Source organism: Bos grunniens, chromosome X (assembly GCF_055505025.1).
Source record: "Bos grunniens cultivar Pamir isolate PY7600 chromosome X, Bosgru_T2T1.0, whole genome shotgun sequence".
NCBI classification, from domain to species: domain Eukaryota; kingdom Metazoa; phylum Chordata; class Mammalia; order Artiodactyla; family Bovidae; genus Bos; species Bos grunniens.
In genome coordinates this window covers 84,014,616-84,038,396 of record NC_141194.1, presented here as the reverse complement: position 1 = coordinate 84,038,396, position 23,781 = coordinate 84,014,616, and the positions used below count along the sequence as shown (strand labels likewise).

Sequence of the window (23,781 nt, the reverse complement as noted above, 5' to 3'; positions counted from 1 at the left end):
ATCCAGGCTGCTTTTGTTCAGTGGGTTGTACATTTCTGCCCAGCCTCCAGTGCCTGCCCAGGTATGGCTCAGCTCAGCCTGGAACATCAGAGCCTTTATTGCCAGGCCTGAACCGTTGACCTGGCATTCAGAAACCTTTTAGGATAGTAGGGGTGCTTTTGTTTCTTTTGATTTTTCTTAATCTGAAGTAAGCTATATTTCCCCCTTTTAATGTTTCTTACATACAAAATACTGTGTATTGTAAAAAATGCAGAAGCATATAAAGAAAACACCATTCCCCCACAACACACACACACACACCCATGTGTCTTCCTTCCCACCCTTTTATTTCCCAGAGTTAACTCTATTAGCAGTTTGTTATGTATGTGCTCAGTTGCTTCAGTTGAGTCCAACTCTTTGTGACTCTATGGACTGCAGCCCACCAGGCTCTTCTGTCATGGAATTCTCCAGGCAAGAATACTGGAGTGGGTTTACCATGCCCTCCTCTAGGGGATCTTCCCAACCCAGGGATCGAACCCGCATCTCTTGCATCTTCTGCATTGGCAGGCAGGCATCTCCTGACCCGGGAGTGGATTCTTTACTGCTGAGCCACTGGAGAAGCTTGGTTTGGTGTGTATAATTCCAACTTAAACACATGAACACTCTTTTTTAAACAAAAATAAAATAATAGTACAAGTTCTACAACTTGTTTTTTTACTCAATAATGTGTCAAGGTGTATTTTTACTTCCATACAGAGGTATCAACTTGATTATTTTTTGCTGATATATAATATTCCACAACATGTATATACTGTGATTTCTTTAACAGTTCCCTTAAAGAATCAGTTCAATTCAGTTCAGTTCAGTCGCTCAGTCGTGTCCGACTCTGCAACCCCATGAATTGCAGCACGCCAGGCCTCCTTGTCCATCACCAACTCCTGGAGTTCACCCAAACTCTTGTAAATCGAGTCGGTGATGCCACCCAGCCATCTCATCCTCTGTCGTCTCCTTCTCCTCCTGCCCCCAATCCCTCCCTTTATGTAAAATTTTTTCATTCTCTCATAAGACTCAGCACTGAACATACTTCAACACATTTTGGCATGTTTTTATGAGTATATCTATGGGCAAATTCCTTGAGTTGAAATTGCTTGATCAAGTAGCTTATGCAGTAAAATTTTCCTAAGTATTGCCAACTTCCCCTCCAAAAGGCTGTGCCATATGACACTGCATCAGTGGTATATGAGAGTGAGCAATGTTCCCTTTGGGCTTCCCTGGTGGTTCAGTGGTAAAGAAGCCCCCTGACAATGCAGGAGACCCAGGTTCAATCCCTGAGTTGGGAAGATCCCCTGGAGAAGGAAATGGCAACTCACTCCAGGATTCTTGCCTGGGAAATCCCATGGACAGAGGAGCCTGGTGGACTACATACAGTTTATGGGGTTGTGAAAGAGTCAGACATGACTTAGTGACTAAACAACAACAACAATAATGTTCCCTTTAGTTGGGATTTGGCTGAGACAGTTTGAAGATACTCAGTTTATGTCTGTTGCTACAAGCCCTATCCCAGAGCCTCTCACTTCTCATGCGAGTCAAAGGGCTGGTCGGGTTGGTGGGAACCAAAGGAAAAATACAATTGAAGTTGCCATGTAGGGTGGTAGAAAGAACAGAACTGACAGTGGGAAACCTGGTTTCTAGGACCATCTCTCTGAGGCATTGAACAGAGAGACTGATCTTACTTTCAACCCTTGGATCACCATTCACTCATCTGTGAAATGCACGTCATAATAATTGCCACAGTACACTGTTGTCATTGTTGTAAGGATGCACATGAGGAGATATGAAAATGGTATGTAACCTAGGAGGCAGGATGCACATGCCAAGAGGTTATTATGGTAATGTTGTTGTATCCTTAAATCAATGAGCTTGGGGGAAGGGAGCAGGGGGGAGTGACAGTTGATGAACACATGAAATCTTCTAAGACATTTCAGTTTCCCTGCAAGGTTCCATGCAGTTATCCTATATTCCTGGAGAACAAACCCCAACAGCAGTGAAGACTGCTTTGTGGTATCAAGAATGATACAGAAAAAAAAAAAAAAAAAAGAATGATATTGGTTATCACCCTTTCACCACAAGACTGAAATCTTTCATGTTGATTCTGGCTCCTAAGTCCAGTCCTTTTTCTATGACACCACTATGTTTTAATTCGTCAAGCACCTAATAGGATTTTGGCCCTGTGCTAGTTTCTGTCATCACCAGAGAGAGAAGAAACACATGCATGAAACATTTAAATAACCATGTGTGGTGATGGCATAAATAGCTCTGAGTTATAGCTGAGGAATATGGGAGGATTAGGGTGAAATCAAGTACCTTTTAATTACAGTTTAAATCAATAGCCTAGAAGACCCAAGTTAAATCATTAGCCAGGAAAATCCAGTTATATCTTTTTATTATTTAAATGTGTTCTTATTATTTAAAATAACCCAAAGAAGTGCATTTTACAAATCAGAGATGTAGCATTTAGTAAATGACATTCATTTATATCAGTGATATTTAGATTACTTTTACCATGATGTAAAAACCAAAATCAATGTGATGGGCTCCTCTTTTTTAACCCCAAAGTTAATTAAAAAGATATCTGTGAGATCATTGGAAGCAGAACCATCCTGATTTAAACCTATTAATCAAGGATTTCAGGAGGAGGGTAATGGGAGTTTTTGCATTAGAAGACAATAACCACGCTGAAAACAAAAGGTATTTAAAAATGCCCGATTAAAGAAAATCAAGCTGATATACTCAGATTTTTTTTTTGAAGCCAATATATATTTTAACAAAATCAGTAATACCACACATCATATTAGAAAAAGCATGGGCTTTGTACTCAGATCTATATATAAATGCCAGCTCTGCAAAATTCATGTAATACTCATGTATGCATAAATATATTTTTTAATTAAGAAAAATAAAAAGTAAAATGCAAAGTGATCCTTAAAGTTGAGGAGTATGTGGTTTAATTAGTCTTTGCCTCCTTCTTTCCTGCTCTGTCATAGACTTGAAGGGTCAATGTTATTCTCTTTTCAATTCCCAGTATCATCACAATTTAAAAGGAATTAGTCCATGGGGTGGGAGGTGGGAGGGAGGTTTAAGAGGGGGGGGACATGTGTATACCTATGGCTGATTCATGTTGATGTTTGGCAGAAACCAACCTAACATTGTAAAGCAATTATCCTCCAATTAAAAGTAAAAGGAAGTTGATACCCACCAATAAAATAAAATAAAATGAATTAGTCCAAAGAGTCATCCCAGTCTCCAAGTTCCTCAGACGTTGTCTCTGGTGAGTCTAGGGGCCTGGTGTGTGACTCTTCCTAAAAGGACCCTTGCAGATATATTAGTTCATTCTTGACTTTGAAGCTTCTTTTGTTGACTTCATGCTGAAATAATTGCTGGATGTTACGTAAATGTTGAGAAAATTGGATAAAAGTGCGCTGGGGAGGGTCAGACCCATCTTGACCATTTAAGTATGTGAAGACACACATCTTTATAAAAAGAAGTTTGAAAGTGAAGAGGAAAAATCACCCATAATTCTACTTCTTTAACCCAACTATAATCATTTTATGTTCATCTCTGATTTTGTTTTTTGCTGGCATATTTTGCATCATTATAATTTGAATGTACTTATTATTTTGCACTTTTGGTCATTTTTGATAACAGCTTACTAGCTTATTGCTGGGATTTACTCTAATTTACAAAACCTAGCTAAATTACTCTAATTGACATAATCTAATGTACATAATCTAGAGAAGATAGATTTTGGAGTAACAAAACATGGTATTTGAAGTTAGATTTTAGAAGGCTTCTGACATTGGTAAAATTTTGAACTTTTTCTTAAAGACAAGCAATGCCATGAAGTGTTTCAGTGAAAGGATGGACAGAGACAGCCACATCTTAACGATTGTTAGTATAATCACACACACACACACACACACACACACACGGGATTCCAGTTCTTGGGGTCTCAAAGAGTGCAACACAACTGAAGCGACTTAGCACAGCACAGCACATGTACACCTATATATTTGAAGTGGATTAATAGTTCTCTTTTTGTATAATGATTTTTTTTTAATGTGTGTTTCATGTGTAGAAGGGTGTTTTTCCTATCTAGATTGTCATCTCTTTGCACCCACTACCATATCTGCCTCTCAGGTTACTGTGGATTCAGGAGACTCCCATCAGTGTGACCTGCTTGCCTGACAGGTGGTGTCCCAAATCCAAAGCATTTCCCCCCAGTAAAGAGTGATTGTGTAGCTGCACAGACTTTCTCCCTGAAAATGTACCTGAAATCCCAGTCTTCCTGCGGGGGGCAGTTGAAGAAGCTATACTCAATAACGCCCCTCCTCTCCCACCGTCAGGTGCACCTCTTTCTCTACGGCCCCACCTCTGTCTAGACAACCCTGACAGTGTAGAAGTTTCCATCTCCTTTTCCTTTCCCTCTCCCTGTTCCCTCCCCTTCATTTTTTTTTTTTTTCCCTCCCAGGCGCTTCCTGCCTGGAAACAAAAGATTGGTCCCCAGTAGCCCACTCAGGGTGATTTTAGTTTTCTGCTCCCTCTCTGATTGGCCTCCGCGCGGTGCAGAGCCCGGGTGACGTCATAGCGGAGCAGGGCGAGGGAGCGGTTGCCGAGCAGGGCTCGACCGCGGACAGGCAGCTGTGGGCAGCGGACAGTCTGGGGTCTCGCGCGGGGGGCTCCAGCTTTCCCCTGCCCGGAACGAGTGTGCAGGAGCGGGAGGAGAGCCGGGGGAGGGGGGTGGGGAGCGGGCCGAGCCCGAGCTGCGGCTGCGGCCGCGGGGCTGCAGCGCCCCAGCCCCGCCAGCCAACCCCAGCGCTCAGAGGGAGAGGCAAGGTCTGGACGGGGTGGCTGGACCAGTGGCAGGTAAATCCCACGATGGATGGTACCCGGCTCGCTCTGGGGAAGGGGGTGGCAGCTGGGCTCTGCTTTTAGGCGGCCGGGCCGATTTTCTACCCGCTCGGACCCTCCTCCCACTGTCGCGGAGCCCTGGCCTCGAGTCCCCTACGTTGCCTCCCCCGGAGCCCTGACACCCGGCGCGCACCGTGCACGATCCCGGCTCGAGATCGCGGACAAGTGGGTGTGTCGGGGCCATTCCCGGATGACCAGGGCCCCTTCGCTGGGTCAAGTCCTAGACTCGCTTGCTGGGGCCTGGGCCGCTTGAGGCAAAATCAGCCCCCAGAGCTACGTCAGGGTGTAGGTCTTATACCATCTTCCCGCCTCCCTCCCCAGACACTGGAGCAGCGACAGCAGCGCTCCCCCCCGCCCCCGCCCCCACAAGGGGAGGGGGTGTGGCCGCGGCCCGGCAAGTCCGGGGGAGGAGGAACAGCCAGACAGAAGCACAGAGAAAAAGTGACGATTTTCTTAAATGGATGCCTCTCCCCCTTTCTTTTTCTTCATCCCCCTCCCCTTTTTTGGTGGGGTGGAGGAGGACAATCAGAGCAGACCTCCTTTCTTCTCCTGTGGTGACTAGAATGATGCAATAATGTCCCTAGAAAGCCCAGGGTCCCTCAGTTGGCTTCTGTCTTTGTCTGGGGAGCAGGGTCACCAGGTCCACTGCCCCCGTTCCCAGTCCCCCTCAGCTTGCCGGGCCCTTGCCCTCAGTTTGCGAACTGGCTTTGCCAAGATACCTGCCATACTTTGGGAGGGGGGAACTTGGACCTTTCTGATTCTTGTTCTGGCAGGCTCTCCGTCCCCAGGTGGTGGTGGAGGGGTGGGGTGGGGGAGCTGAGGGAGGGCGGTGCCTGAAGGGAGGGAGCCAGAGGCCCCACTTGTTTTGTTTTGTTTTGTTTTTTGGTCCCACCTTCCAGAATCTAGTGCCAGACTCTGGACTTGAGGGTTCTGGGCTGTGGTCTGTAGAAGCCAAGGAGAGAAGGGTGAGTGGCTTGGCTTTGGGAAGTATGAAGGGGGCGGCTGCAGTGCTATTTTTAAGAACTGGTTTTCAGCAGGGAAGCCTTTAGCCATGTTAGTCTTGCTCCCCCCATGGTTTTGCAGACTCAAATCCAGGCCAACTGTATGGCTGTCTGAGGTGTTGGAACAGAAGGAGGTCCATTCCTGTTGGTGACAACACTGTGGCCCTGTTCTGGGATGACCGAGGTATAAAGGTCAGTGCGGTTTTCACTGGGCCATCTGCAAAGTTATAATTGGGCAGGTCTGCGATTTGGTTCTTGAGGCCTCTCAAGACACCTTTGGGCAAAGGGGCTTAATATGGTAATAGACGATTAACAGGCCCAGGTTTGTATAGAGTCATGTCAGCCTCTGTTTCTTGATACAGATATCATACCCTCCTCCCCCATGAAAGAGGCAAAATAGCCAGAGACTGGGACAACGCGGGTAAAAGCTGACAGCTGCGAGATCTCGAGGGCAGGAGGACCTTGGGATGTCAAGGAGCAGGCCCTCCAAGCCTCCAGGCAGGCAAGTGGGCCTTGTAGGAGAGACCTAACAGAAAAAGGGGGATCGCCTGTGATAGGGGTACAGGCATGGGGCCACAACATCCTAAGGACGTTCCAAGTAGCTGACTAGCTGACCATTCCCACAGGTAGCAGATTTTGAGAGTTGGAGGCGGAAATGGAGTATAGAGCAAGCCAGCTTGCTGAGGTCTTTGAGGGGAGGGGAGCAGACAGATGTGAGGAGAGAGGGAATTGAGGAATAACTGCAGGGCTTGGGAGGTGCTACTCCCATCAGAGACTGTTATTACAAGGTCAGAGGCTGAGCTACTGTGAAGTCAAAGTGGGTAGCCAAGGCAAAAAAAAAACCCAAATCAGGTCTAGAAATCAGATAGAGTAGGTGGGTAAGGTCAGTGGAGTAGGTAGGAATAAAACCACAGAGAGAAAGAAGAAAAAGGCAGCGTTTTCCCAGGAGCCCAAAGGCCCTGATTTCCTTGGTGAACTAGAGGAAATTTTGCTGCTGAGGCACCTGTGGCTTAGCCCAGACTTAGGGGGACAATTTCTGCATAGCTGGGGAATCAGTAGCATTCCTACTCAGGTAAGCTGCCTTCAGGAGCCGGTAGCTTTGGTCGGTCGAGGGAAGAAGTTTGATGATGAGCAGGGTACTCTCTACAACTGGCTCTTCCTCCTGGGTAAGGAGAAGGGAGTGGAGGGCCAGGGCCTCAGAAGGGACTGAGGGAGCTTCTAACCTGGCCTAGACGGTAGGTTGACTGATTGTACATGGGGTGGGCCAGGGCTGGGCCTGGGGCCCCTGCTTGGGGGATGGGGGTATGTATCTGTCCATGCTCAAAAAGAAAGTCCTCCTTCCCAAGGGCCCATGTGCAGGCCAGGGATGGCGAAAACCACTGCCCTAGAAGGTAAGTGAAGCTGCTGAGGCATCTAGAGTTCAGCTTAAGCTCCCCTGTTGTTCCCCCCAACCTCACCACCTGCTGGAGGCCAGGCGGTTGCCTCTACGGGGACCGGGGTTGGAGGGGAGAGGGGCGCGGAACTCGGCTGCCAGCGCGGCACTAGGCACTACTCGGCTTCTCCAGCAGGGGGCGGGCAAGGGCAAGACTTCAGGCACCAGGGACCCGAGTCCTCCATTTCAGGTGTGAAGCCTGAGCCTCCGAACAAGTGACAGGCTGGCATATATTTCAAATCTGCTTTAGGGGTACCAGATGAACCTTCGGGTCTAGCAGCCTGTTTCCACTTCCTCTCAGAATGTGTTGCTTCCTCTCATGCCCCGCTTCCTTGTGAAGGTATTTGCATTTACCTCCATGGACTTCCCTTGTGGCTCAGCTGGTAAAGAATCCGCCTGCAATGCGGGAGACTTGGGTTTGATCCCTGGGTTGGGAAGATCCCCTGAAGAAGGTAATGGCTAACCACCCCTGTATTCTGGGCTGGAGAATTCCATGGACTGTATAGTCCATGGGATTGCAGAGTCACACACGACTGAGGGACTTTTCACTTTCCACGGTGATTACTGGAGTCACTAATATAGCCTAACCCGGAGTTTAATTGGAAATGTTAATCAATGCAATGGATCCGTGTCTGGTTTGCACATTTGGTCAGTTATCTGCAGGTTGGGGCGATCTGCACGGCACCCAGGGGGATGTGAGGAAGGGCAAGATGGCAGAGCCACAGCTGGCTGTGCTGGCAGGAAGCTTAATGAAGGAAGTAGAGCTCGAAGGCTGGAAAGAGAGAAACAGGTTTCTGGTGGGGAATAGAAACCAAGATAAGGCCTGGGTGCCTGATCACTGAAGTGATATAGGACAATCTTGGAGACCACACAGTGGAGATGGAGGCCAGGGTTTTGCCCTGAGGTGGGGAGGGTCCTGGATTTGGAGAAGGAAGGGTTTTTTTGGTAGTTGTTTTGTCTTCTGTCCGTGGCATGTGGCATGGGGGATCTTAATTTCCCGACCAGGGATTGAACTTGTGCCCCTGCACTGGAAGGTGAAGTCATAACCACTAGACCACCAGGAAAGTCCGAAGAAGGAAGTTTTAAAGGGAAAAACAGCTGGAGTGGAACCAACCATGGGAGTCCAAAAGTCAGTGTTCTGGTCTGAGAGTTTCTTCCCCTTCTCTGGGCCTCAAGTTTCCTTGTCTTTCAAATGACCGGGGTGAACTAGGTGGTTCCTAAGATGGTAGTAACATTTTAGGAAGTGGGTCCATTTGTTCTTGGTAATGAAAAAAATTTCACTCAAGGAGAGGCCCTTCCCCTCAATTTACCCCTTTTAAATAATACTTTTGGGCATTCCTCTAATTTAGAGGAAGACAGTACAAAACAAGTCCACAACCACTACACACATTTCATCTCTCTCAGCAGTGTGGCCTTACTTTTATTTAAAATGAATGGGAAGGGGGTCGGATGGGGGGAGATGCCCACGTGTAGAATCTCCCCCTATAACCAAGACCCTGATGGCTCAGATGGTAAAGAACATGCCTGCAATGCAGGAGACTGTGTCTGATCCTGGGTCAGTAAGATCCCCGGGAGAAGGAAATGGCTACTTACTCCAATATTTTTGCCTGAAGAATTCCATGGACAGAGGAGCCTGGTGGGCTACAGTCCATGGGGTTGCAAAGAGCTGGACACAACTGAGCGACTAACACTTTTTACTTTTCACTTCAACCAAGCCCCTAAAACGCGCTATGGGGAATTTCACCCAGATCTTATACCCTGGGGTGGAGACAGATACCCAATAGTCGCTCTGACTCTTGGGGTGAAGGTGAAGGAAGGGCCTGGCTTAGGGTCTGTATCTTTTTCCTTCTGTCTTCCTCCATCCTGCTCTCTCTTTGAGCCAGGTGGACTTTTTGAATTTCTATACTTTTAAGACATTGCCCCTAACAATCAGCACAATTGCGCCCTCTAGTGACCTCAATGGGAATGCCTTTGACAGAGCTCCCCTTATACCCGGGGTGTCAGTGTTTAACCTGCTCTGCAACTACTCCCTGTGGAGAAGGGGTCCAATACTTCCAACAGCCCAGAGAAGAAACTTAGGCGGCTGCAGCTTCCTGCAGGCCCATCTGGGGTTGGGAGTTAAGAGAGGAAGCCATCCCACCCCCAGTGCCCAATTTCCTTCTTTGGGCCTGAAAAAGGTTCTGGAACATTCCCAGATATTTTCAGTGCTGGACCAGGCACCTACCATGGGGAGGGGGCGCTCTGTAGTAGAGAGAGTGGTTGTTCACAGATTCCCTCCCCCACCAAAGAGGTGTCAACCCTAATCCCCCGACAGATGGTGGCAGGAAGATGGCAGCAAGGCTGGGGTGTTGGTAGGCACACGGGGGCTCCACTGATCTCTACCTCTGCCTCCAGTAGGAGGCTGAGCCACAGGTGCACACACAAGCAGTATAAACACACAAGAAGATACACACAATGTGGCATAGACATATGATACACAATATAGATTAGACCCAGGCACCCCACAGCACAGAATAGATGGAATACACATGCAACACAGTACAGGCCCAGGGCACATATATAATATGGTACTGACCTGATATGCATATGCAATACGATATAAACACAACTACACACACACACACACACACACACACACAGAGGACATGGTAGAGGCACACAAATATGAAGTGATACTGGATGCAGTTCAGACATACCTGACCCCATTTGTGCTCACACACAGGACACCTCCACTCCCGACTTCCAACACTAACCTCCAGACGGGTGGGAGGAGTGTGACCACTAGGTGGAGCTCTGTGTCCTACTGTTGCTGTTGCTCCTGCATTGGCTCCAGCTGTGCAGTCAGCTCAAAGCAGGCTGCCCTGGAGTTAACAAGCGGCTGAAGGGAAGTGGAGGTCTGCCTAAGGAAAGCTCTTGATCCGGCACACAAACCTGGAGCTGCTTGGTTAGTACTGGCTGGTGCACTTGCCCCCTGCCCTCCTCCAGGTCCTCTAGTGTGCCTCCCCACTAGGGGATGGGCAGGGGACTTACTGCGGCCCTTCTTTTTGAGCCCTCTCAGGAGCTTTGGCAGCCCTCTCTCCTTCGCCCCCACCCCATGCCCTTGTAGGATGGTCTCATGCAGGGGGGGAGGGGCAGCATACGGCTCAGCAGCGCAGTGGGTTGGATTTGGAAAGACTGCCTGGAGTGTGCATGTGGGACGGGCCCAGGGAATGCTAGGGCCCCCAGGGGACAGACGTGCTTGGGAGGCTTGCCAGCAGCAACTGGCATTCCTGGGGGATGGCTTGGTCTTTTTATTCTAGAAGGGGGGAATTGGGAATGATGGGGCTTTTCCTGGCTCCCCGGGGCTTCAATTTTACTGTCTCTACCTTTAAAATACCCATCCATCCATCCATCCATCCATGTGTTCAGATTAGGACCCTCTGCGTGTGCTAGCTTGGATCTGACCCCGTTGGAAGTTAGCCCATAGGTGCTGCTCTTCTTTGAGGACAAAGACTGTGGAGAAGAGGCGGGCAGGGAAGGAAGGAGAAGGATTGCAGAGCTTGGGGTCCTGTCAAGGAAATATCAGTCTCCTCCTTGAGAGGCTCAAGTGACTGTGAGGAAAGGGAGGGGTTAAACCGACCCTGTCTTCTTTGTGGTTGGGCATGGAAACTTCTTGGGGGAAGCTAGGATAAATTGTGACCTCCTAAAAAGCTCTGGATGTATTCACCCAAAGAAATCTAGAGAAGACTAGGGAAGACATCCCTGTGGCAGAGATTAGAGGAAAGTTCCAAATAGGATTAGAGGCTGAGGCCCTCAGCAGCTCTGAGATGATAGAAAGTTAGGGAACCTCAAAGTGCTCTGCTCACCAACTCAGTGAGGGACATTTTTGAGAAGGAAATGGAAATGATGGTGGAGACTTGGAGGTTAAGGATGAAATAAGCTGAACAGCTGGGTCTTGAGGCAGCTCAGGTATCACCAGAGCCAAACCTGCATTTGCCATCATCTCATGGCTTCCTCCTGTCCACTGGATGATACCATCTCCTGTCAATATGCAAATATTTCACATCTGTCATATTTGACTGAGCGCTCTCAGCACTTACGCAAGCTGCTGAGGGTGGTCCACTCACTAGCAAGTAGATTCAGAGTGGTGAAGTGATAGCCATTCTCAACTTGAAACTCCCAGTTCAGTGCCCTGTCTGGACTCTGATGTACATGGGCTTTTTTATACTTCTTGACTCTGACTCTCTGCCTTCTTAAAGGATTTTCTGTAGTGTGTGTGTGTGTTTGTGTGTGTGATGTTTGGGGGAGATGGAGCAGGAGCAGGTGGGGAAAGAGGTTCCCATTCCCCCACAATGCTTTTCTTGGCAGGTTTCCCCCAAGAGAGAGCAGCTGAGTCCTTGCACCCTGTGACAGCTGCTGTTCCCAGCCCTGAGCCCATCGGAGGTCCTGCAGCAGTGGTGGTGTGAGGTGAGTCATGGATTCCAGGGCAGGAAGTTAGGGATCTCGGAATTCAGGTAAATGCCACCTTTCCACCAGAGCTCCTGCCATCAAAGACCCTACTTTCTGGGGACTTATACCACTGCCCTTGGTTTCCCATCTCTGATATGAAAATGACAGCTTTGACCTACATCCTGGAGTAGAAAAATAAGCTAACAGTCATTGTCAAGTCCTTTGCAAATGTCAAGCGCCATCTAGGAGCTTTAGTATAGAACAGGCACGCATCCCATCAAGCTGTCATTTCCTTTCCTCTTGCTTTCCTGATAGTGAAGTGGCATTTCGGCCACGTGCGACAAATTCACCAATTCTTTCCTGTTATTTCTACCGCCCCATAACCTTCATGTTACCTTCCTATTCAAAGCGTACCCCTATCCTGGCCATCCCAGTTTCGGGGTCTGGAAGGCTTAACTTAAACTTTCCAGAACCTTCCCTCTGTCTTCCCACCCAGCCAGGGGGTGTGTCCTTCCCCAACTCTCCAACAACGCTGAGTCCATAGCATGTAGTGTAGCCCTTGTTGCTCTGCTGCCTTAACTAGGTCTTGCATGGTTTCTAGCATATTCCTCTTGGCAGGTAAACTAGACTGAAGCTCTTCAGGAGTAGTGACCAAATTTCACAGTTCCCTAGTCTCGCTCAAGTGTCTGACAGTTCCCTACCAGCTTTTCCATTTGAGCCTCTCTCTCTTCCTGTCCACTTCTTTCAGATTTCTTGGCTTGCCTCTCTGATCATCTACCTGTGTCTTTTCCTCTCAGGTGGCCATGACAGCTTCTTCCTCTTTCGTCTCCTCCATCTGGCCTTCTGTTGCTATATGCTACAGTCTAGCTATCTGTTTGTATCTTACTGTCCCTCTCTCTGTCTGGTCTTCTGTCTCTTTGTCAGTTGCAGAGATGTCTCTCATATTGCCCAAGGCAAAACCAGACAAGCAAAAGAGAAAAAAAATACCCCATGGGAAAAACAAACAAACTCAAATAAGAAACAAGGAATATGCAGTGCAGTTCTCTTTCACACTGAGCCTGTCCTGGGCCTCCAGGACAAAGGAGAACTGCAACTCAGTGGCAGGTGTTTCTGTGATGCCTTCTCATGGAGAGGGAAGCTCCAGACTTTTGGCCATGAAAGTGAAGGTGTGAAATTACAGCCTTGTCGATACCGATGCATTCAGCTTTCCAGAGATGCCCTGGCAGGGGATCCTCTATAGAGCTGGAGCAACAGAAGGTAACTAGAACTGGCTAAAACAAGAGGCAAGCCCCTGGGTCTCTCCTGGGTGTTCAATGACAGCCACAATAATAACTTACATTTATTGAGTACCTACTGTTGCCAGCATTATGCTAGGCGTTTTTATTTGCATGAGACCGTTTGATCCTACAGTAACTCTGCAAGGTAGGTATTTTTTTTTTCTGATAGTTGCTGTTTTTGTTTCTGATTATAAAAGTGATACGAGCACGAGGTAGGTATTTTTATCATCTCTCTTACCCATGAGAAGATAGAGGTTGAGAGCAGCTAAGGCACGTGCATGTAACTCAACATATATTGTGATTTGGGGCAGGGGAGACACTTCCTGAAGTGTCTCTCAGCATCTTATTTTGGAGCCCTCCACTGTTCACATAGACACATGTGCATGCACACACAAAACATGCACACTCACACACTCTTGTACATTGACGTGATCATATTTACCTCCCTGGCTCACACTCACTGTTCACACCGGACACATTTATAGCAATGATCACCCTTAACCCCTCACCCTCGTACATGGTCATATTTCCAGACACACTATGTACTGGTACATTCCTACTGCCATGCACTGATACATACATTTATTTATTTTATTTTTAATTTAATATATTTGATGCACTGTATTTTAACTTTGTTTTTTTAATTTTTGGCCCACCACATGACATCTTAAGTCTCCGAGCAGGGACCAAACCAGTGCCCCCTGCAGTGGAAGCATAGAGTCCTAACCACTGGGCCGCCAGGGAAGTCCCCATAGTCATATTCACCTTTCCATACTGACACACACCCATGCTCACGTTCTCATACACTCACCCATTGATGTTCCTTCTCACGTTCTTACACTCCCAGTCATACCTACAGACTCACATCCACACAGATGATATAGTCACCCTTAACTCCCAAATTCCTACACAATCACACACACTTTGTGTACGGATACAGGTTGACATTCCTCTGCCTGTTTCTCATGCAGTCCATACACACACTCAATTTCATATACTGTGACACATTTGCACTGTCATCACTTTTCCTCCTTACAGTTACACGTTTACACATCTCATAACTCACCAGGACACAAACATGTGTATACATGCTCATATGTTCACATTTATACATGCTCACACCATAAACACAATCTCACCTATTTAAACTCTTGTTTTTGTACACTCTGGATTGCTTTCTCTTCCACTCATGTACTCAGTGCTGACACAATCACTGTAACTCAGTCACATTTGCATGTAATCACACTTACACATGGCAACACTCATTTTGACAGATTCACAATAGTGCTAAATAGTGACCCACACTCTAATGTACACACCCATGTAAAACTTTCCCTATGTATACACATAGACTGATTTTTACCACATTGACACACTTTCTTACTTCACATGCACACATACATACACATTGTGGCACACTCAGTTGTGTTCATGATCACAACTGTCACCCCCCCCCCATTTGCCATTGTTCTCTTCTCAGCCTCAGCTAAAAGGAAGAGAGTTGCTCTTAGGCAGGTGCCAATGGAACTGGATCTTTCTAGCAGAAAGTAAGGAGATTTATGTCTAGGATTAAAAAGAAGCAACTCAAATCCTAGATCAAGTTTTACATCCTTTTGCCATAGATTCCTTTTGCAGAAATCATCTCTAATGGGCAGAACCTTAGCCAGTCCTTTCCAGAGAGGTTAGAATTTAGATGGTTTGTTTGTCTTTTCCAAGTTTATGGCTTAACTTGCCACTTCATTTCCCTCCCAAGGGGAGATGAAGGTGAGGCGTGCATTTCTTTAAGCACTGTTAGTGGTTTCCTATGCAAATGCAGGTGTCTGCTTTTATGTTTATGATGTGGAATTGCCTGCTGATTAGACACGTGGAAAGGGCAGTCATGCTTCCAAGCAGGTACCTCTCATCCAGCCAGGTCTGCTTTTCCCCTGTTTACTCTGAATCATGGTATTCAAGGAGGAGAAAGAGAAGGTTAATGAGCTAGCTGGATAATAAAATGCATTTCTATTGTGAGTGTGCATGTGCATATATAGACTCCACTGGAATTTCAACAGCTGTTAAAAGTCAAGTCAACAGAGGAAATTTCTCAGTAGGCGGGGGTAAAGACAAGCTGAAGAAACTTCCTTGCACTCCAGACAGACTGTAGATTTCCTTGCAGAGGGTGAGAAAAAAACCCAGGAGTGAACCAGTAGATCAGGAGCCTGGTGCCAGAGCTGTGAGCCACCCTAGTCCACACCAGCACCCTGTAGGAGTCTCCCTAGTCTGTGGCTGCCCCTGCTGGAGTCTCCCTGGAGGAAAAATAGTGCAAAATACGACTGTGCTACCATGTGATGTATTTTCTGGCACACCATAGGGAAGAGCCTGTACTCTGGAATAACAGCTCCCCCCAACCCTGCCATGAACACCCATCATTAGATTGAGAACGTCTTCAATAGTAGAGACCACATCACTTTACCTATTTTGGATTCTCAATGCCTGGCATAATGCCAGACTCAGAGCAGCTGCTTGTGAAACTCAGCTAAGAAACTAAAAGGGATGGGTGGGCAGCAGCATATTGTCAGGACAGATCCAATGCCTCTGTCCCTCCACCCCAGAATTCCAATGGCATTACCAGCTCAGACTGAGAGTCCTCTGTGGACCTTACATAGTGGGGGAAATGCAAAGGGTGAAAGCCCCAGACTCTGCCTTTGATGTAATTTCCTTTGAATGAGAAAGATGAAGTCACCAACTTGAAACTGTAGTCCAGGGCAGCAGTCTTGAAGTTTGGGGTTAGAGGAATTTTTATCATGTCATCCAGTGGTTTTTCAACATCCAAAGGCCTTGAAGGCCCATAAGTGGTTGGAAACAGCAGTCAGGATTAGGGAAGCCACTTCCCAAAGCAGACTGCCTCATAGATGTCTTTCTTAAGCACAGGGAAGATGGTTCATCTTTATAGAAAATTGTGTAACAAAGCACTTTATCACTGGGCATAAGGCAGAGGAAGAAAAGTGAGCCTTTAGACCTTAATGGAAATCTTGTACTTAATTAAGATTTAGCCACCACCTCCTCCAGGAGACAGCTTTAGGGAAATTTCCTGGCAAATATATATTTGATCTATTCTGCCAATGTGCTGAGACTTAACTGAAAGCAAATTATAAAACTGACAGTACTGACTGAAATTTAGGAGGGGAAAAATGCACCTACCTGAATTCACTTCAATACAGTGAGGAGTGCTAAGTAAAGAGACCCACCCCTTGTATTTATATGGTATTTTATACTTCTCAAAATATCTAATAACCTGTTCATTCATTATGATAGAGGTGGTGTTGTTCATTGTTGTTCAGTCACTAAGGCGTGTCTGACTCTGTGACCCCATGAACTGTAGCACACCAGGCTTCCCTGTACTTCACTGTTTCCTGGAGTTTGCTCAAACTCATGTCCTTTGAGTCAGTGATGCCATCCAACCATCTCATCCTCTGTCATCCCCGTTTCCTCTTGCCCTCAGTCTTTCCCAGCATCAGGGTCTTTTCTAGTGAGTCCAGTTTTTGCAAGAAGCATTAGGAGCACCGACTCTGGAATTAGCTACCCCAGCTTCTGAATCCCAATTTGGCTACTTCCTACCATGTAACCTTGTTTGAGTCAACTACCTATGCTCCTCAAGTCTCAGTTTCCTCATCTGTAAAATGGGCATGACACTAATACCATCTACCTCATTGAGTTGTTAGGATGAAATGCAATGTCTTGCTCAACAAATGTTGAGCACAAAGTCAGTGCTCAACAAATGGTAGCTCTTACTATCCTTACCACAACCCTTGGACTGTGGTGCTTTCAAAGGGGCAGAACCCTGAAGTAACAGAGAAACAGTATGGTTCTTTGCTGCCAAAGACCCAATTTTCACAGAACTTGTTGCCTGCTTTTCTTTAAGTTTTTATTTCTCTTAACCACAAGCTGGGTCAATGCTCATTCCCACTTAAGAAGAGTGAAAAAGAAAACCCATGAGCACTTCCTCAATTCCTGTGTCATTTTAGGACATCCTTATCTGGCCACTGTAGTGATGTTTCTTGTTCATTTCGATGTCCCCCCTCATCCTACAACATTTCCCTTGAAATCATGAAGCCTTCAGTAATGTCACCTTCATTTGCTGGTATACCGAAACTTAGGGGAGGAGGAATGAAAAAGACTCCTTATGCTGGTGGAGCCCAAGATCTGGTCTCTAACCACAGGCACACCTCTGACCTTGATTCTAATGCTGAAATGCCTGCATTGTGGGCGCTGGGTCTGCTCATTTCCAAGCTTTGTTCCAAAACATCACAATGGAAGCACAGTTCACCCATCTCAAAGCCCTAAGAGCTTTGTTGTCTATGCAAAAGCTGTGGTAACTGAGAACTCATCATTTCACATAAAACTGTAGTGTGATTGAGGAAGCATAAATAAGAGCATAGACTTTGGAGTCACACAGACATGAGATTGTATAGACTTTTTTCTATTATGGTTTATTACAGAATATTGAATATAGTTCCCTGTGCCATACAATAGGACCTGGTTATTTTTCCATTCTATATATAATAGTTTGCATCTGCTAATCCCAAACTCCCAATCCAACCCTCCCCCACCCCACCCCACCCGCCTTGGCAACCACAAGTCTCCAAAGTCTGTTCTCTGTGTCTCTGAGTCTGTTTCTGCTTCGTAGATAAGTTCATTTTTGTCATATTTTAGATTCCACATATAAGTGATAATCGTATGGTATTTGTCTTTGTATAGTTTCACTCTGTGACCTTGGCAAGTAAGCTGCTGTCTCTGAATGTCAGTTTCATCTGTAAAATGAAAATAATGATACCTCAAGGGGTTATGCAAGTTATGTGAACTGGTTCATGAGTAACTTTTAGCAGAGTGCCTAGGACATAAATCTTAATGAATGGTGGTAATTTTATGGCCCATGAAATCTGTGGCAGTAATTGTAAACATCTTCTGTGGGCAACATACCTTAAATTGCTTTACTCATTTCTCACATGTGGATCATTTGATCCTCACAACCTCTTGGTGAGGTAGTCACCTTTCTTCTGTGAAGAAAAAGATTCAGAGCAATCAAGGGATAAAGCTCATTAGCAGCAGTGCTGGGCTGAGAAGGTTCCAGTCCAGGCTGAATATTTGCATCTTTGCTTCACAGCGTCTTTGAGGTGGTGGTTAGCAAGTACAACCTCTTTGAATTGAGCATAAACCTTGTGCAAAAAAAAAAATGTCTAAATGGTAGCTACAGTTTTTCTGTTCTCTGAACCATGTGGTGTTTCTCTCTGTGTCTCTGTGTTGTGGTGTTTCTCTCTGTGTCTTGTGTGTTGTCCAGCATGTTACAGAAGTGCAACAAATGTGACATCATAAGAGTGTCCTTTGCAGCAAAGCTGAGGGTCGTGGTGATATATGGCTATGGCAGGACCAGTTCCCACCAAAATGAAAATCTTTCTCAAGGCATGTCATGTGGTGTTGTTCATGCTGCTCGAGGAGTACCAAATGTCCAGAGCCTGGAAATAGAAATTCTTGAAATATACTGAAACACATCACTAGACCTCTGGGGCTCCTTGGCTGTTTCTCTTCTGACCTGAAAATGATGAGGCATCAACTTTAGGGAACCCTAGGAAAAGGATGGAAGGACAAAAAGATAAGCGCACTTTTGACCTCTCTGTGACATTTGCCTCATAGCCATACTCATCTTGGAATACTTTTCTCTTGGTTTCCATGATGTCATAGATTCAGTTCCTCCACTTCTTTAACCGTGTTTCTCAAGGATCCCTGGTTCCTCCTCCAGCCCCTAAATATTGGTGTTCCGCTGAGATCTTGCCTTCTGTCATCCTGTGTCTTATTAGGAGATTGCACCTGCTTCCATGCTGATGGTCTCCAAATTAATATTTTCAGCCCACATATCCTGCTCTCCATTGAACCATTCCATAATGCCATATAAACATGTTATGACTGCTACTCTGTCTATATTTATTGTCTTAATTTTGCTGTCTCTGTTGAGAGGAATGTTTCTCAGGTGGCACTAGTGGTAAAGAATTCACCTGCCAATGCAGGAGATGCAAGAGGTGCAGGTTCAATCTCTGGGTTGGGAAGATCCCCTGGAGAAGGAAGTGGTAACCCACTCCAGTATTCTTGCCTGGGAAATTTCATGGACAGAGGAGTCTGGCGAGCTAAAGTCCATGGGGTTGCAAAGAGTCAGACACGACCGGGCAACTGAGCACACACATTGAGAGGAATAGATATAGCTAGAGAGAATTTTTTCCCAATCACATGTGAATTGATGTTCCTTTCAGCTTTTTATTTTTGCTATGTAATAAAGACAAGGTTCTTAGATCTTTGTTTTGCTTCCCACTAGATATTTCTAGTATAATTTTTATTGAGCTATCCGATGTGTCACGGTGTTTGTTCTCTCTTCTTTGTACATAGACTTGTAGAAAAGTTATATATTTGAGGACCATTTGTAGATATTTAGTCTTTGTAGAATGTTTATGTTTGTTGGTAGAGTCTTTATAAAAATTTAGACAATTTTTTTATGAAACTGATAAGGGCTGTCCTATTGGCCAAAACCAGAATAATGTGTTCTTAGAATTCTCTTGGGAATATGATTACTGGTGGCAGTCCAGTGGCTGCTCATTTAAGGGGCCTTCCACATCATCATATTTGTTATCAGCATACCAACTTCATTAGCTTTTTAAATAACCACCATTCTAAGCTAGTTGTTTACTCTCATTTCCTAAAAACAAACTGAAGCACAGTTCTGTCTGGAATCCTGAACAAAAGGTAAAGGCTACACTGGGGATGTAATGAACAGCATGATGACTATAGTTAATGATACTGTGCTGTATGTTTGAAATTTGCTAAGAGAGCGGATCTTAGTGTTTTCAACATACCAAAAAGCAAAACAAAGCAAAAAATAAAACAATGTGAGATGATGGATGTATGAATTAATGTGATTGTGATAACCATTTCCCATTGTATACATATACTAAAGCATTAATCACATTGTACATCCCAAATATATACATTGTAAATTTGTCAGTTATCCTTAAATAAAGCTGGAAGACCCCCTAAAGGCTAAAAAAACCCATATTAGTCCTCCCACACTCCTCCGGGCTTCTTGGGATAGAACTCTATTTGTACCCAGATTTCTATTTAGGGTCCTGAGACCAGTTAATCCCACTACTAGCATCTCTGCCATCTTTGGCCAATGTCCAGAATAGAGCTACTTTTTGAAACCTCTCTTTTCCTGTTTCTATACTGCCCATGCTTCCTCACACATGGCTTTTTATCTAGACAGGCAGAGTCCAAACCCCTAAGAAAGGCATATGAGATCCTTCTTAATTTGGTCTTTACTGGTCTTTTTTTTTTTTTTTTGCATCAAGTTACGTGTAGCTTCTCTCATACTGCATTGTCTGTAATCTTCTCTTGGTCTTAGTACATGTTCCTTGTGCCTGAAATGTTACCTTTGGTTATTTGTCCTTTTAAAATCAACTCAAGTATACTTCCTCTGTGAAGCTTCATTCTTCAGGCTGTTGGGAACCCCTCTCTTGTCCATCAGTAGCTACTTGTTGTCATCTTCACCCTGAGCTGCCATGGCCAACACCCATAAAACTGTTTTCCTCAAGGGCAGAGACTAACTAGTTCATCTCTTGCCCTAGACCATGGTGAGCTCCTACTTATCCTTCAATACCTTGCTCAAGTGTAGTATCCTCAGACACCTGTGGGGAATACTAGCTACCCTTCCTGCACTAACTTTTCAAAGCATCCCCCTCCTTCTGGGCACATATTAAACACTATATAAATGCTGAATGAAGGATTGAATTTATTTATGAAGATTTATTGATTGCCACAAGATTGCAGAACAATCAAGGAATGGAGCCAGAACTAGCCCTTCTTCTTTGGTTGGAGACAATTTTGGGGGGTTTATAAAAAGACCTAACTAAAAATCAACTCCAGAAATTAAAATTAGGGAACAAGATGCAACTTAGTTCTTAAATGGAACATGAAAGGAAGTGGTTTCTTTTCCCACATATTATAGTCTTTTTTTTTTTTTTATTATAGTCTTAATATATTTTCCCTCAAAGAAGTCTGTTCTGCTCATATATGACTTTAGGTCTGGAAAATGCTTTGTGCCACCCGTACTGGTCCCTTCTATATGTTACCAGGATCCTGTGTTCTGGCTTTTGAAAGTCTTATATGTGTTACTTTCTTCCAGAGTTTTAAGATCTGTTTTTACATAGGACCAGAATCTCTTAGTTCAGGAGAAACAGGTCCTTAGAAACATGATCTGGCATAGTTGGAGTATTTGTTTGCTGGGATATACTCCTGAATAATGTATTACACCACCCCAGTACTTCCCATTTCTCAAACCCCAGCAAACTCCTACTCATCCTTCAATATTCTGCTGAAGTGATATATGTCTGATATTCTCTGAGAACATTAGTTACCCTTTCTGCTCTGTCCCTCTAATGCATCCTTTGCCTACCTGGGTTGCATCCCTTTGTATTTCCTATTGCATGTATGTATGTCCACCATCCTTATTTAACTGTGAGCTCTTTGAAGACTGGGACTGGTCTTCATTCATCTCTGTTTGTATGTATCTCCATGTACCTGACACAATACCTGGTAGGTATGAATGCTGGTGGCGTGAAGACGAAAGGCATGAACATCCATATCAAACACTTGCCTTGAATGTGCAGGTATTGGTACTAAAATCGGTACTAATTTCTCACCTAGTAGGAGAGTAGTCAAAAAGTGTCTTTTCTTCCTTCTGAACTCCTCCAGTCCCTCTTTTTTTTTTTTTAACACTCTTCAATTTGCAAAACACATGCCCTTACCTATTCTGTAGTTGTATTGTTATCTGTATATTTAATATACATTTTATATACAATATGCAGCCAGAGATGAAACCCACTATTCAAGCCTATATAATCTCTTTCGGGGCTGGACATTGACTGATGTTTATCTCTTTACTCCCTGCACCTCGCATGGTACCTAGTACATAAGCCTCAATAAATATTTGTTATTGAAATAAATGAATACAAGCACAGATGGGTTGCTTAAGAGGCATGAGTTACTATCTGACCTTCTTACAGGGTAGCAGGTCTCTGTTTTGGTCTTCAGATTCTTTGAAATGAAAGTCAATCAGCAATCCATAATAAGAAGTCATGTACTTGGTTTCTTTTCCTATAAAAAGCAATGTCAGGCTGACATAAGATCTTCCCTTTTCCTCTCTTTATACAGCTGTATAACTCGCTGGTGATTGGCTGACATAATTGTAAGTGCAGGGAATGTATTAGGCTCAATCTTAAAGGAGAAAGAACACTCTGAGATGACCATTGCTTTATACAGAATTGTAATACAGAGTTATATATATTTATTTATTATGAACACTCAGCTTTCCTCCCATTTTCCTGCCACTTTTTTTTTTTTTTTTTGTCATGCTGTATGGCACGTGAGCTCATAGTTCCCCAACCAGGGATTGAACCTATCTCTGCCGTGGAAGTGTGGAATTCTAACCACTGGACTGCCAGGGAAGTCCCTTCCTTCCGCCAGTTTTGGTCAGGATGTGTTCTAGGCCATAGTTCTGGCTCCACAGAAGTCATTGGGAACTACTGACTGAGTCCCTCTGCTGATTCCCACTCCTTGCACTAAATCCTGCTTCTGTTTTATCTGCACTTTTCCTACCAGGATATCATTTCCTTCATTTGAGAGGTAAGGGCTGGGCCCTATGATCTCAGTCTGGGGACTTCCCCAGGCCACAGAAACACTTAGGTATCTGACAGCCTTCTCTTTGTGTGTGCGGATGAGTACTGGGGCATCAAAACTGATCGTGTGCTGCAGGAGGGGTCTGCTCCAGCATGAACCAGTCATGAGCCATATCTTAGAGAACTGGGCAGTGGCAGCCACAACCATGTGGCTGAGTACCCAGCCGCAAGGAGAATGAATCACTTGGTGGATCGGAAGCTCATAAGTGAACTTAGCTGGTACAGGAAAGCCAGCAGGCTTGATTGTGAGGTCATCCTTTAGGCTTTTGGTTTCTAGAGGAATTTCTTTGGGTGGACTGTAATCTTTTCTTAGACCCAGGGCCAGTTTTCTTTAAGACAATAATAATCCCTTTTGGTGGGGGTAGGAGATGGGGAATTCCTACAACTAAGGCTGTGGCCAGCAGTTTATCCCCTACCATTTGTGAAGTGTGATAGATGGAAATTGGGTCTGATCATTTCCCATTCTTCCTTTTTTTAAAGATAATATTTCCTCTTCATTAACTATAGCCCCCCACATGCTATATAGACACATGCTCAGTTCTTTTGTAAACTTTGGTTGAGGGGCAAAAGCTGGAAGAAGAGTTGCTGCATTTTATACCAGTTCAAATTCTTTGACCTCCAGTTCTAGCAAAATGTCTTTTTTGGAGGGGTGGTGGGTAGAATTTGGAGAAGTCAATGGCACCCCACTCCAGTACTCTTGCCTGGAAAATCCCATGGACGGAGGGCCTGGTGGGCTGTAGTCCATGGGGTCACTAAGAGTCAGACACGACTGAGTGACTTCACTTTCACTTTTCACTTTCATTCATTGGAGAAGGAAATGGCAACCCACTCCAGTGTTCTTGCCTGGAGAATCCCAGGGACGGGGGAGCCTCGTGGGCTGCCGTCTATGGGGTCGCACAGAGTCAGACATGACGGAAGCAACGTAGCAGCAGGTGGGTAGA

General features: G+C 45.3%; 1 protein-coding gene across 18 annotated transcripts in view; it reads left to right on the top strand.

The window, feature by feature from the left end:
* Positions 1-4,611: 4,611 nt before the first annotated feature.
* PAK3 (p21 (RAC1) activated kinase 3) overlaps positions 4,612-23,781 on the top strand; it is a 126,474-nt gene continuing 107,304 nt past the window's right edge. For 3 of the 18 annotated variants that reach the window (XM_086388077.1, XM_086388078.1, XM_086388071.1), the window contains exons 1-4: positions 4,618-4,902; positions 5,847-5,912; positions 6,031-6,140; positions 11,728-11,826. The gene's annotated coding sequence lies outside the window, so the exon portion shown is untranslated. Of the gene's footprint in view, positions 4,903-5,846; positions 5,913-6,030; positions 6,141-9,719; positions 10,325-11,727; positions 11,827-23,781 lie in introns of those variants that run through there. The other 15 variants (XM_086388086.1, XM_086388080.1, XM_086388073.1 and 12 more) reach the window with 8 other exon arrangements.